The sequence below is a fragment of the Narcine bancroftii genome, chromosome 11 (assembly GCF_036971445.1).
Source record: "Narcine bancroftii isolate sNarBan1 chromosome 11, sNarBan1.hap1, whole genome shotgun sequence".
NCBI lineage: Eukaryota > Metazoa > Chordata > Chondrichthyes > Torpediniformes > Narcinidae > Narcine > Narcine bancroftii.
The window spans coordinates 76,416,011-76,431,255 of NC_091479.1; the positions used below are offsets into that span (position 1 = coordinate 76,416,011).

At 40.7% G+C, this 15,245-nt stretch overlaps 1 long non-coding RNA gene across 1 annotated transcript; it reads right to left on the bottom strand.

The window, feature by feature from the left end:
* Window positions 1–497: 497 nt before the first annotated feature.
* LOC138745942 (uncharacterized) lies at window positions 498–15,245 on the bottom strand. Its single transcript, XR_011346610.1, has 4 exons — window positions 15,162–15,245; window positions 14,136–14,281; window positions 2,220–2,395; window positions 498–1,001 (listed from the first exon to the last, which is right to left on the bottom strand). It is a non-coding gene; the product is annotated as an uncharacterized lncRNA (long non-coding RNA).

Here is a 15,245-nt window from a genome sequence, read left to right on the forward strand (position 1 = left end):
CTTTATCAGCCATCCAAATATCTTTAATATTTTCACATTGAGATATGTGTTGCCAGAACAACAAGTCTCGCTCTCATTGTTAGCGAGACTACAGAGCTTACTGTGGACTTTGGGAAAGGAAAACTGAGGAGCCACACATCTGTCTTCAATGATGGAATAGTAGTGGAGAGCGTTACAAACTTCAAGTTTCTGGGATCCCACCTATCGGGCAATCTCTCCTGGAAGCAGTACATCAAGGCATCTTTGAAGAAGGTACATCGATTCTTTTACATTCTAAAAAGTCTTGAGGAGAATTGACATCATCAATTACTTTTGACAGACTTCCACAGGTGTACTGTGGGAAACAAACTGACTGGTTGGCAGTATGATCCCCTTCGTCCCATTCATGCTCTCTTTCACTGTTACTTTGGGCAGAATGTAAGTCAACATATCCAAGTACAAGAATAGTTTCCCCCCCCCCCACCCCCCAACAGCTATTAGGTTCTTGAACCTTCACATTCTATCCCAAGACCACCAAACAATCTGCCTGCACAATTAAAACATTTTTTCTTGCACTAACTGCAACTGTGAGTATTTAATTATCTATCCTATATATTTATCATTTGTTTTTTCTTGGCACATTGTGGTAACTTAATTTATACTATTGTAGCTGGTGTATCTTATGTACTTATTTGGCTATAGTAAGAAAAAGTTTTGGTGCATTTGTGCATACCTGTACTTGTGAAATGACAATAAACTTTATCTCACAACTATTTTCCTCCTTTTGCACCTAAATGATTTCATCTCATCACCCATTTCAAGCTCTCTTTCCTTATTCGTCTTTCACATTATTCTCCTCACATTGTTTCCACTCTTAAACCTCTGCGTCTGTGTTAGCCTGTGGAAAATCCTTTCAAGTTTCACTTCGATCTGCTTTCCAAAATCCAAACACCCTGGCTTTTGGCTTCTATTTGCAAAGATGTTGTACCATGTTCATCAACCTTCAGTTTTGAAAAGAAATCCTGAAAATAAAAATAGGTTATAATTGAAGGGGTTGTTAAGCTGGTAGATTGATTTAAAAACTGGTGTCCTTTAGTTAAAGAAACCTGTTGCCCTTGTCAGTTGTGGCCCATAGGTGATTCTACACCTACAAATGTGGTTGATTCAAATTAAAACAGAAAAAGCTGGAAATACTCATTTTCAGCACCTGCAGTTTTTTTTTGATGGTTAACTCTTAAATTCTCACTGAAGTATCCAACAAAGGCACTGCTGGATCACACATTTTCAAGAGGTTGAGCAATTGATGCCTCACCTTGTTACACTCTGCTCTCCAACACTTTCTGCATCTCTAATATCACTCTCTTTAATCACCTTGTATCTGAATTGATCTTTTTGATTATAACCATGTTCCACAACTGTGCTTGTACCCTACTAATTTAGATGGCTGCATGAATGCTAATGCTAGTTTGCTAGACTGTGTAAGATCCCTTCTCACTGTGACAAGAAACTGGAATATGAAATTTTGCTATAATGCATTCAACCCTTACCTAATGTAATTAGCAATTAGTTAAAATCCTGGCACTGATCCCTGTGGCACCTGGCCAACTTGATCACCCATTTATTCCAAGTCCTGTTTTCTGTCAGCTAGCCAATCTCACACTTCAACATTATGATTAGGAGGTGATGATATCATTGATCGAGCCTTTCAAGAAACGTTAATAAAGTTAAGACATTATGTTCGGATGTCCTCTACTCATGAGTTCATATATGAAGAGTCCCTGTGCTTGGTGTAGAAATAAGTTAAAATGATCAAAGCCATAGGAGGTGCACAGTTACTAGTCAAGAGAACAAGAGGAATTATGATTTCACCTGTGATAACCACTTCTTTGCTCCCACAGGAAGATTTCTTTGGTAAGAAGAGTACTCGGTCCATACAATTCACTCTTGACCTTGTTCTATTTAATTAGGTTGCACCGTGTCATGCAAGGAAAGATGATTTTTTTAAAATGTGCATGACTTGAAAGTGTGCACACAAAATAAGCAGCATGTCCAAGATATAGTCCATCATATATATCATTTAAATAATTAATGTCCCATGAAATAAAGATTACAGATCTTATAGATCTGAAAATTTAAATAGGCTTTAAAAAAAATCTTTGAATTAAACTGTAGTTTGTTCAATTGTGAAATGTGTAAAATTGTGAGAGATCTAACCAAGACTGGTGCTAATTATACAATACCTTGAGGCACATCTACATTGTTGAATTCTTTTTTAACTGTAGATTTGGATTGGCTGACATGGGAAGATTCCATAAACTGTTTTAGTCTTCTTCCTTGTCTTGTGAATGGTATCACAATACTGAGCTTTATCCCATCTTCTTCCAAGTATTTCTCATGCTGGAGTCAGAAAAGTGCCCTGAAACAGATCAGAATAACTCAAATGCTGCTGAACAGACAACGAACATGGAGTTTGAAACCTGCTGAAAGAGAATCAAAGTTAATACTAGCTAATTAGTACTGCAGCTGGTTCTTAACCATCAGATTCATGACAAAAGATCTTAAATACGTATCAAAATAAGTCTTCGAAGAATTACTACCCAAATTTTTGCCTGTTTTACTTGCCTTTTACTGCTCACGTGCACAAAATGCTCCCTTAAGCATTTAGTCAGCATTTACCATGACTGAGTGAGAAGTGCAGCAGTCTTCTTCTGCCATCTTATCGTGCACCTATAGCAGGTGAAAGACAAGACCATCCATTATCCTTGCATGTGAGAAACCTCACAAAGATTAGCGTTTCCAGAGCCGTTGTCATACCCACACTCCTGTTCGGCTCCGAATCATGGGTCCTTTACCGGCATCACCTACGACTCCTAGAACGCTTCCACCAGCGTTGTCTCCGCTTCATCCTCAACATTCATTGGAGCGACTTCATCTCCAACATCGAAGTACTTGAGATGGCAGAGGGCGACAGCATCGAATCCACGCTGCTGAAGATCAAACTGCGCTGGGTAGGTCACGTCTCCAGAATGGAGGACCATCGCCTTCCCAAAATCGTGTTATATGGCGAGCTCTCCACTGGCCACCAAGACAGAGGTGCGCCAAAGAAGAGGTACAATGACTGCCTAAAGAAATCTCTTGCTGCCTGCCACATTGACCATCACCAGTGGGCTGATATCGCCTCAAACCGTGCATCTTGGCGCCTCACAGTTCGGCGGGCAGCAACCTCCTTTGAAGAAGACCATAGAGCCAACCTCACTGTCAAAAGACAAAGGAGGAAAAACTCAACACCCAACCCCAACCAACCAATTTTTCCTTGCAACCGCTGCAACCGTGTCTGCCTGTCCCGCATCGGACTTGTCAGCCACAAACGAGCCTGCAGCTGACGTGGACATTACCTGTCCATAAATCTTCATCCACAAAGCAAAGGCAAAGAGACTCCAAATCACTTGCCTGCTCCATTCTCCTGTCAACAATGCTCTACCACATTCCACATGGAACAAAATGCAGAGGGTGGAGGACTCTGAGATCTGTATCTACACCTCCTATTGTCAGCTGAGAAGCTAGTCAGCAGTCAAGATTAATGGACAGATGTCAGAAAAACTAAAAAGTGGAAGCAAGATGCAGCTTTGTTCTTTATAATTGTAATATGCCTCAGCACCAAGCATTGGACTGGCCTTTACTAATTTCATAGAACAATAACTGAAATTTGGTTTTCATGAGGAAAATGCACCAAATCGCTCAAAAAAAGTCAAGATAATGAACAAAATAAAAAGAAAAATTGACTACTAAAAAAAAAACATAATTGAAAAAAAATTAAGCCAATATTTTTCAATGGGCTTTTGGAAAATGTGTTTTCTGGAGAAATTCAAAGTAATCCTCCATTTCAGACACTTGAAGATAAGCATACTTTCTAAAATGGTACAATTAAACTTTTTTCCATGAAGCCTCTGTGCTTTTCTTCAAGATCTTTGACCAACAGTAATTATTCTCGCCACAATTATTATTCGTTCATTGAAGGAGTTCAGTCGGAGACGTCAGTGACCTGCAACTCACAGGAGAGGAGAGAGGATGTCCCAACATGCAGTCTGAGCAGAATACATTTCATTCCTTAGGCTATAATTGTATTTGCAAGCTGTTTGAACAGTTAGCCATGCTTTTTAGACAGTTATAGAAAAACAAAGAACTGCAAATCCAAACCTGCAACTCTCACTGCAGATGATGCTTGTTAACAACATTTTCTGCCATGACCATGATTTTTTTAGTATTTTTGTGGGGGTAATGTTTTGCAAAACTTTTCATTTTTCTGCTGGACAATAACAATTGAGCAGAGATAGGGAGACAAAGTTTCTGTGTGTAAGTGCATGAGCACACAGGGAAAGGGAGAGTTCTCTGTTTGCAGGGTTGAAGTCATGATAGCGTGTCATCATTGCAATCTATTGCAATGTGCAGTTCTATAAAGCAAAGAAATACTGATTTCCTTGTTGGTAGTGATCATTCCTCTTATTTTACAGGTTACAAATGACTCTGATCAAATAAAGATTATTTTCAAGAATGAAAACAAAGGAGTCATATAGGGAGAGCACCAAAGGCTCACCAAATTGATTCCAGGAATGGCGTGTGTCCTTCCATGTCCCCAAATCAGAAAAATGCAAAATAATGAACAATGGTACTGTTTCTACATGCCTTAAAACATTGCTTTTATTCCCATGCTCATTTAACCAGCTGTTACATTGTAAGAACAGCTTTATACTCACTAAAGGAGAAAAATGAGTTGGAGAGGAGAGAAATAAACCCTGCGGGATTCCCGGAGAACTCTAACAGATCTGCACAAAATGAGAGATACATACAAACAAAAATGGATGAAACTGGAAAGCAATAATCAAATTATTTAACCAACTCTTCACTTAACCATTGTTCTGAGATAAAAAAAAAGAACAACTCACTCAGCTTTGAAAAATGCAGTGAAGAAATTTACCAGGATGCTGCTTGGATTAAAGGGTACAAACTATAAGGAGAGCTTGGACAAACGGGGGTTACTTTCTCTGGAACGTCAGAGAGAATTACAGAAATTTATCAAATTATGAGAGGCAGAGAGAGTAAACAGTCAGAATCTTGTTCCTCAGGTAAAAAATGTCAAGTGCTATAAGATCTGATTTTAAGGGGAGAGTAAGAAAGTTGTAAGAGATGTGCAAGGCAAGTCTTTTTCTCCCACAGCGAGTAAAAGGGAGTGATAATTTAAATTTTTTAAAAGATGTACAGCACAGTAACAGGCCATTTAGACCCACGAGTCTGTGCTTCTCAATGTACACCCCATTAACCTACAACACCTTGTACATTTCGAATGGTGGAAAAAAAACAGAGGGCTCGCTCCCCCCCCCCCAGGGAAAATCCATACGTACACAGGGAGAGTGTACAAACTCCTTACAAAACTCTGAAACCAATTGCTGGTGCTGTAAGGGCTTTGCACTAACTACTACGTCGACCATAGGTACTTGCAACTGGCTGGCAAGGGTAGACGTGGAAGCAAATGCAATTGTAATGTTTAACAGGCTTTTAGATGGAAATGACTATGTAGGGAACCGAGGGATAGGGATTGTGTGCAGGCAGAAGAGATTTTGTTGAATTCTGGCACAGATACATGGGCTGAAGGGTCTGTTCCTGTGTTGTACTGTTATCTGATGTATTTATGTGAATGATCATTTAACAATAAACCACAGATAATTCAAGGAGAAATTGTAAAAGAAAACTGGGATGGAATATTTTCAAGAGCCGTTTCTGTACAAAGCAAAACTAACAAAACAAGCTTTTACTTGTTAAGATAACTGAGAATAATTTGTGTCATATTTTGAATAGAAGCGGGATGGTTACTGAGCAAGTGTGTTAGACTTCAGGTACAGCTGACATTAGTAGAACTGATTGACAGAAGACTTTGAAATTTCACTACAGCTGCAGAGAAAAAAAACTGGAAAGGCAAGTCAGAGAGAAGGGTATTATGGAGTTCATGTCAATTTGAAGTGTGAAGTAGGCTGCAACAATGTTCTGCTCTTTGTCTAATTATCCAATACCAAACTTTATGTTACAACACACAGGACAATATCTCTCATCCATTCCATCAAGTAGAAAGCATGGCATTTGTGTAAATATACTGATCCAAGCCTGCCTTGAACTTACTTGTCTCAGTTCAATACACACAAATTTAAAGTATTCTGAAAGAATCCATATTTATAGAAAATAAATAAAAGTGTTGATGATGGAATCTAAAACAGTAACTAATACTGGTAGAACTCAACCAATCCAGCTAAGTCTGTGGAAAGAGAAACCAGTTCATATTTTAGGTCAGGAGTCCTTCCTTCGAATTTGGGAGAGTGAATTTGAACAGTTTTTAAAGTAGAGCTGTAAAAATGAGAGAGGTGTTGAGACAAAAAAGCCAATTTTGGGACACAAGAGACTATAGACCCTGGAAAATAAGTTGTTGGATAAATTAAGTGGGTGAAGCAGCATGTGTGGAGACAAAGAGATAGTCATAATTTTGGGTCAAGACCCTGCATTAGGACTGAGAGTGTTGAGGGATGAAAACTTGTATACAGATGCCTAACCTTTCATCTGGGATTCCGAATTCTAGCAACCTCCAAAATCTGGCATTTTTTTTTAGGTAGATGGAATTTGACACCAAACATGACCCAATATGACGTTTGCTCAACTCATGAGGATCCCGTCGCATTCCGTGTCACTAGTTAGTGATGTCATGACCCTTGCTCAACTCGTGTTGGAGTATCCCTTGTCATTTTGCTACTTTACAGCACCTCCAAATCGCCTATACTGTCACCTATCCAGCATTCCAGTGCTCTGTCAGCCCGACAGCAGCTCAATGCTGGATCAATGGTCTTGTTGCTACCTACAATCCACCACGCAGCTGAAACCACTGAACCAGTGCCAGGAGAACTGTCCCCTTCTCGGTTCCCCTGCACTGGCACAGTGTTGGGGAGAGAAATGACAGTGCGACTTGAGCAGGCAGGCGAGGGGGGAAGAGACAGAAGTGCAACTTGGGTGAGTGAGCGCGAGGAAGAAAGATGGCAGTGTGACTCGGTGGAGGGGGGGGGAAGAGATGGCAGTGACTCAGATGGGGAGGAAGAGATGGCAGGAAGTCAGCAGCGCAACTTGGGCGGGCTTAAAGGAACCGTTATTTTAAAATGATTTTGAAATCCGCAAGAATGCCCCTGTCTTACAGTAGGAGAAATGCAACAGAGGCTGATAGGTGGAACCAGATTGAGTTCAACCAGCCAGTCTGACAGCTGTTGGCTCTGTACAGGCTCTAAACAGCTTATTATTTATTTTAAAATCCTGCAACCATAGGATCTGGGCCCAAAATGGCGTCACCTATGTTCGGCATCAGCCTCGAGGCGTTGGAGACTCAGGGGAAGCAGAAAATGGGGAGATCACCCCCTATTTGAAGAGGAGAACCAGAGGAGTTGACCCGGGGATGGTGGCCACGTACGAGCGGGGGACTATGAGGCTAAGAACACGTAGGCAGCATGCTGCTGGCCATATGTGGTCAAGGGACTCACACCAGGCTGTGGACTGCTGGAGACTGGCTCAAGATTGAAGGGGTATGAGGTATTGAAACAGAGATGCGAGAAGATGCTAAGGGTTTCCTGATCTGGTGCTCAGGTTGCCAATGGTTTGGACTGAAGGTTGGGGGGGCTCACTCTTGCTTCTCTTTCTCTGACTGTAAGGGATGCCAGGCAATTTCTGCTGATGGTGACTAAAGGAAATTTCATGTATATTAAATGTTCTCTTTCATTACACGACAATAAAAGAATCTTGAATGATGAAGCCAAATAAGGAAGTGGAAGTGTTGAGAAATATGTTGGTAGGTGATAAGTGGAAATACAAGAAAACAACAGGCAGATGGAACCAGGTGTTGGCAAGGATAGGAGAAGTGAACCAAAAGAAGGAGATAGTTTAAAACAATCAGGTGAAACTGGAATTTGTCACCTGGACATTGTACCAGGGGTTTGAGGCTTTTCTAGGTGTGTAGGCGGGTCAGATGCCACGTATACCACAGTAACCGGCAAAACAAAGACATATAAACAAAGGAATCAGCTGGGTAGAACATCCCAAGTACATCTGTGAAAAAGACTCAAATATAGCCATGTCATATGAGGTTATCACACTGTTCTGTTGGCCCCTGCATCACCAGCCTCTGCACTTTTGCACTATCCCAAATGCAGTTACATTTTGCAACCATGGGTGCTGATGAAAGTCTAAATGAGTAATGATATTTGCATCAGAAGTGCCACGCCTGTCAGATGCTCCAGGCTGGAGGTCTTCCACTTCCTGCTTGTAGAAGACAGGCAGTGGCTAATGCATTCCTCTCTCTCTGTTGCGCAAGTATGGCTGGCTTCAGTCAATCATGTTTACAGCTATACAGCTCCTGGTAAATAGTTCTGTAACAGCCCCTGAAGGTCATTTCTAGTTGGGAAGTGATGTCTGCATGAGTACCAAAGGTCGTAAGCAGAATAGTATAAAGGAGAATACAGTAAAACCCCTGTTATCTGGAATTCAAGCAACTGGCAACCTCAAGCAAATGGGAAAAAAAGCAGAAAATAAATAGTTAAAAATACTGAAGTTTAAAATTGGTGTGCCTCACTATTAGTTCAGAAATCATGCAACATGCAATGTCAAACAACCAGAACATTCATTTATCTGGCATCTACCAGTCCCCATCAACAACCATTGTTAACATAGTACTGGTAGATAGCAAGAAATTAATGGAAATGTTGGGGGTTTCCTCAGTTCATGGATTCTGGTGGTTTGGCTCAGAGCTGCCCATTTGCTTCATAACACAAATAAAGTAATGATACGTTGCAGATTTCCCTGCATGTCAAATCTTAATTATCATTATTTTGTGTTACACTTAGAAAGGACACTATCGTAATCTGCATAAGGAAAAAAAATATAGAAAGAAAAAGGAATCCAGAAATAAACCTGATTTCCAGCTTGTCTCTGAATATTTCACGTAAAGCCTCCATGGTATTTACATTAACTGTGTTGCAGGTAGATAATGAACATTGTTCCACAAAGCCAGATCTCCTTGTAACTGATGAAAGTACTTGACCTGAAATGCCATCCCTCCATTTCCCTCCACAAATGCTGCTTCACTTTCTGAATTCTTCTGGCAGTTTTTTCCCCCCACTTTCTAACTCTTGTTTTTGGTTAATTTCCAAGGTCTAATAGCCAGTACCTTGGAAAAGCTACACAACTCTCTGGTGCTAAATCAATGAAATTGACTGCTGGCCCTAGCCACTCCCGTCTAACTCAGTTCCCTCACTAGCAAAATTTGCCGAGTCTAGTACAAATCTCAAGAGATTTTTTTGCCCAACCAGGACTTGTGGGACAGTGTAATGCATGTGAATTTGACGTATAGGGATAAAAATAAAAATAAATAATCTCGTGAATAATAACGCAAGTCGATAAAAGTTTGTGCTCAGGAAAACTTCCACTTTCTATTGGAGGTTAAGTAAGACAAGAATTAAAGGACATGGGTGAAGGATGAAAGGTGAAATATCTAAAAGGAACATTGAGAGAAAATAATGGTAAGTGTAGAATGAGCTGCCAGTTCTTCTGATGAATGCAGACTAGGTACATGGATGGGAGGGCTATGGTGCAATGCAGATCATTGGGATCAGGCAGAATACAAGTTCAGCACAGACTAGATGGGCTGAAGGGCCAGTTTCTGCTCTATGGTGTTCTACAGTTCTATGGTTGTATTTCATTAATACAAGTGGTTCTTGCAATAAAAGCATATTGTTTTCAAAATATTGGAGGAGTGAATGTTGGCACTGCCAGTCGTTCTTCCCTTGATGGTGAAGAGTTATCATTCATTGAGTGAAAAATAGGGGGAGGGAAAAGCGAAAAAGGAATTCATAAAGGCAGAACTTCAGTGCTAGTCACAAAATCAGGCTCTCTATAATGTGTGCACCTGTTCTGTTGACATCTTGGATGAAGGAGAAACCAGAATGGAGCAAGCACAAATTCTGAATTCTGAGCCTCAATCTCACAAAATGAAGATTTAAGTAGGTATAGTGCAAGAGTCCAGATGGGGCTGGATAGTTAATAATAAAAATGATTCCACAGATGCAAATTGCATAAACCACAGTAAATTCTTATCCGTCACTCCTGTATTTATAAAACATAAGCAACAGATTAAACAGGAGGCTGATTAAATTACAAAGGAAACCCGAATGAATTTAGGAGGAGTTTGCTTCATATTAATTCTTTCATATTTGACTATTTCAATTCTATATCAAAATGAAAATGCGATCTAGAGTTGTCATTTATATCTTTAGCAAAAATAACAATTCCCATTTCATCTTGATGATGTCATTTCACCATTTACAGCATATTTGTGTTTGATGAAGGCATGAGAGCACCTCAATGTCATCAATACACAAGTTGCATGTTTTCCTTTTAAGGCACCAGACATGATTCCAGCAATGTGATTCTTTCGAGTGACATTACACTCCTCATGCAAACATTGGCAATGATGCCATAAGCTGTGGATCATATACCTTATCAAAAGGTTGTGGAAAGGAGGTTGAGATTTCTTCAGTGAAAAAAACATAGCTAATTGCTCCCTTGAAAATATTTGTATCATTTCATACATTTGTTTTTAACACCTTTTACTATTTTGAAAGACACTACAGAAGATTTAACACAGCTAAGCAGTCAGTATCTTTTATCTTTTTACAAATATTTCTTTGATTGTACTTAATAATGTTAAAATCATCACATTTCTTCATGTCACACTTGAATTTTTGAAACACAACTTTCCCACTACTTTAATATTTTAAAAAGATCCCTTGAATTAGCTGCTTTCTGAGATGTTATTTTCTCTGACATAAAACAATGCACATGGATGGGGACTGTTGGTGTGTAAATTGAATATGCTCACGGGCTAATTACCCAATTCCTTCAAGCCTTTGAGATGTTAAAATTCATACCAATGTCAGTCAAATGTGGAACATTGTCCTTGGAACCTAGCTCTTTGATATGGTCTGACATAAAATGCAAAAGCAAGATATTGGTGGATTGGTAGTTCACACACACCATGAGAAAAGAAACAGTTCTATGGGCACATGAAGCCCAAGATCCATCAGAAAACCAACGAACCAAGGAATAGACAGTGCGTGGAAAGAGTATAGGAGGTCCAGCACTTTTGCTACCCATGATGCGGCTTCTTCCTCATTGTCAAGACCATCTACAACCTTAAGGCCTATTTTGCTGAGAACCAAAAAAGGCAGATTGCAAGTTGGAGCACTTCGAAGAACTTCCCAGGTAGAACTCTGTCCTTGGCACGAGTGCCTTTGACTCCACCAACATCCAACTTTACCATTATACCAGATCAACAAGAGATCAGGACAGCTAGAAGGTGGTCACAGGAGGCTGAAGAACAGTAACATGACTTCAGGATTGGTGCCAGAACAAGTCTTAGTGGGGGGCATTAGGGTAACCACAGAGTACATAATCTGATGCTCAGTGGGGGGTGGGCAGAAAGGGGTCACTTACCATGTTAAATGCTGCATCCCAGGATCCGCAAGCCATGTGTGACCATGTTTCTTCTTGCGCGCATACGCTAGTGCTGGCTGGCACTTGCACAATGGATTGGAGTACCGGGGCCTAGCATCACTTCCCCCTCCCTCTGACGCAAGGGACCCTAGTGACCCTGGTACTCCAATCCATTGCGCATGTGCCAGCCGGCACTAGTGCATGCGCTCAAGAAGAAACATGGTTTCACACAACCTATGGAGCGTGTGACACCACACTAAGTGCCCCCTTTCTGCCCCTACACCTCCAAATGGAGGACAAATTAATGTCCAGTTCGAGGTGGTGCCAGACGGAGGTCAGATTACTCAAAAGCCAGAGTCTGACCTAATACTGGACATCTGGCCACCCTAGCATGGGTTGGGGGGTGGGGTCACAATAGCTCCTTTGGCGGCTACACTGCTGGACTTCCTTGAGTTAGCAGTGTTCAAGGACTCAGCTGAGAATCTGAATGATTAAACCAGGGCCGTCACAGACTTTATCAAAACTGCTGTGGATGAGTGTGTCCTCACCAAATTGTTCATGGTTTTCCCCAACCAGATACCCTGGATGAACAATGAAATCCAGAACCTGCTGAGAGCCAGATCACAGGCATTTAACCCTGGAGATCCGGATCAATATAGAAGGAGGAGGTATGACTTGTGAAAAGCTTTCTCCCAGGTGAAGTGGTGATTCCGGATGAAAATGGAAACAACAAGGGACACCTGATAGCAGTGGCAGGGCCTAAATCCCATAACCTGCTACAAAACCAAATCTGGTGAAGTAGCAGGTGGTAAAGCTTCGCTCCCAGAGGAACGCAATGCCTTCTACACTGGATTTTATGACAGTAACAGCAAAGAACTACCCTTCCACACCTCTACGTCTCTTGATGACCACATCCACTCCATGCCTAAAGATAATATGTCTGTTGCCTTCAGGAGAGGAAATCCAAGGAAAGCATCCAGAGTACCTGGCAGATATTAAAAATCAGTGCTGACCAACTTACCCATGTATTCACTGATATCTTCAATGTCTCACTCCAGCAGGCCATAGTATCCACCTCTTTAAAACAAGCATCAATCATACAGGTGCCCAAGAAGAGTGTAGTAACCTGTCCTTAATGACTCCTGATCAGTGGCACTTACGTCAACAGTGATGAATTGTTTTGAAAGGCTGGTACTGAAGCATATCAGCTCCTGTCTGAGCAATAACATGGTTACATTCCAGTTTGCCTATCGTAGCAACATGTCTATGGAGGATGATGTTTCACTGGCTGTACACACCCTGGAACACCAGGTCAGTAAAGATGCATTCATCAGGATGACCTTTATCAACCAAGTTCTGCATTTAACATGATCATCCCCTCAAAACTGATCAGCAAACTCCAAGACCTAGGATTCAACTCCCCACTGTGCAATTGAAGCAGGAATTTCCTCACCTTCAGACCACAATCAGTGAGGATTGGTAAGAACATCTCCTCCCCAATCTCCATCAGTACCGGAGCACAACAGGGCTGCTCTACTCACTTGACACCTACATCTGTGTGGCACGGTACGACAATAACACCATCTACAAATTTGCTGACTATACCATGATAGTGAGATGTATAAAGGTGAAGAGTCAGGATAGAGATTGAAAACTTGGCTGAATGTTGCACCGACAGAAACCTTGCATCTAATATCACCAAAACTAAGGAGCTGATTGTTGACTTCAGGAATGGAAAGCCAGAGGTTTGCAATCCAGTGATCATTGGTGGATCAGAGGTAAAGTGGGTGAGTAAATTTAAGTTCTTGGGAGTCACTACCTCAGAGAATCTTTCCTGGACCCAAAACACTAATGACATAGTGAAGAAAGCACATAATCACCTCTACTTCCTCAGGAGTTGCAGAGGTTTGGTATGTCACTGGAAACCCTGGCAAGTTTCTACAGAGGTGCAGTGGAAAGTGCGATGACTGGCTGCTTCATGGTTTGGTACGTGGACACGAAACCCCAGAGCGTAAAGCACTGCAAAAGGTAGTCCATCAAGAATATCGACAGGAAATGCAGATCCACATCATCCAGCACACTGTTCTTCCTGCTACCATCAGGAAAGAGGTATAGGTGTCACAAGACTCACACCACCAGGTTCAGGAACAGCTGCTACCCCTCTCCCACCTGACCCCTCAGCAACAAACTCGATCAGGGACTCATTTAAGGACTCTTAATTGTGCACTTTATTGATTTTTTAAATTCTCCCTATTGCAGTCAGTTTGCTTACATTTGTTATCTGTTTAGTTCTTTATTTGTTTACGTGTATACACTGTCATTTTTTTTTTGCACTACCAATAAGTAGTAATTCAGCCTCACCCACAGAAAAAAGAATCTCAGGGTGGTATGTGATGTCATGTATGTACTCTGATGGTAGATCTGAAATCTGAACCAGAGCTGAGAGGGTCATATGTCATCTAAAAAACAAGTATTTGGCAGCAAATTATTTCCCTGGTTATGGACTAAAACATGTGGAGGTAGTTCAGATACAAATCTAATTTCTCAGATTACAACAGAGGACACATGAGGGAATCTCAAACCTTCACCTTCAAGAAAGGAAATGTCCAGATATGGTGATTACAGAGGTGAGTACTTGATGGCTGTAGCAGGGAAAGTCATTGGCAGGGCCCTCTTCAACTGTGCCCTCCAAGTGGTTTAAATGTTGCTCCCTGAACCACAATGTAGATCCCACCTAAAGAGAAACATAATAATTATGGTCTTCATTGCTCACAACTCCAACACAATGCAAATAGCAACATTCAACCATATACGCAGACTTTATCCACCTCACCAATTTCAACTTTATCACTCAAGAAGGATGTGGAGCATCTTTCATTTTGCATCTTTAGCAACTAGTTTGCGATCTTGGAATGTGGTTCCTTGTAAATTGCATTTCCTTGGTATTTTTCCTTTATTAAAAACATTGCTACTTTCATTCAATTCTTAACATGATTTGAATGTGTAACAATGGCTGTAAATTCCTTCCTGTTTAATATTTTTAGCAAGAGCAATTCCTTCATTCTGTGATTCTCTGCACTGGCTTCAGTGTAACAAACCGTGACGGCAGTACAACAATCTGCAGAATGTACATCACAATTTTTGCTTTCATTTATACAGTTTTCTCATTTATGCAGTTTTCGTTTAGATTTCCCTCTGATTTCCATTTCTTCGCCATTTTTAAAAAATATATCTGGTCAGTCAAAGCTGTTGCCTGAATTACTATCTTGTTACCTTGCAAAGGTTAGATATTTCCCTTCACGTATCCCTTGGAATAAATGCATAAAGCCTTCCAACAACAATTTACAAGTAAAAAAAAATGCATTAAAATTAAGGACATTGATTCACAAACATCAAGGAAAAAGGGACAGAAATCTAGTATTTTGAACAAGCATCATTAATAACTAAAAAAAGAAATGCCCAGTACTACTACTGATGGAGGGAATCTAGAATGCATATTCTGTAATTTCAGCCTCATAAGTTTTTATTAATGTCCACTTATTGTACACACCCATTACACAGTGAAAGAACATTTATATTGGACATTCCAAAATGTTTTACATCCAACTGCATACCTTTTGAGGATTATTTTCTAAGGGTGTACAACAACCAAATTGAGCATACCAAATTGTCACAAAAGCAGTGTGATAAATGTCCAG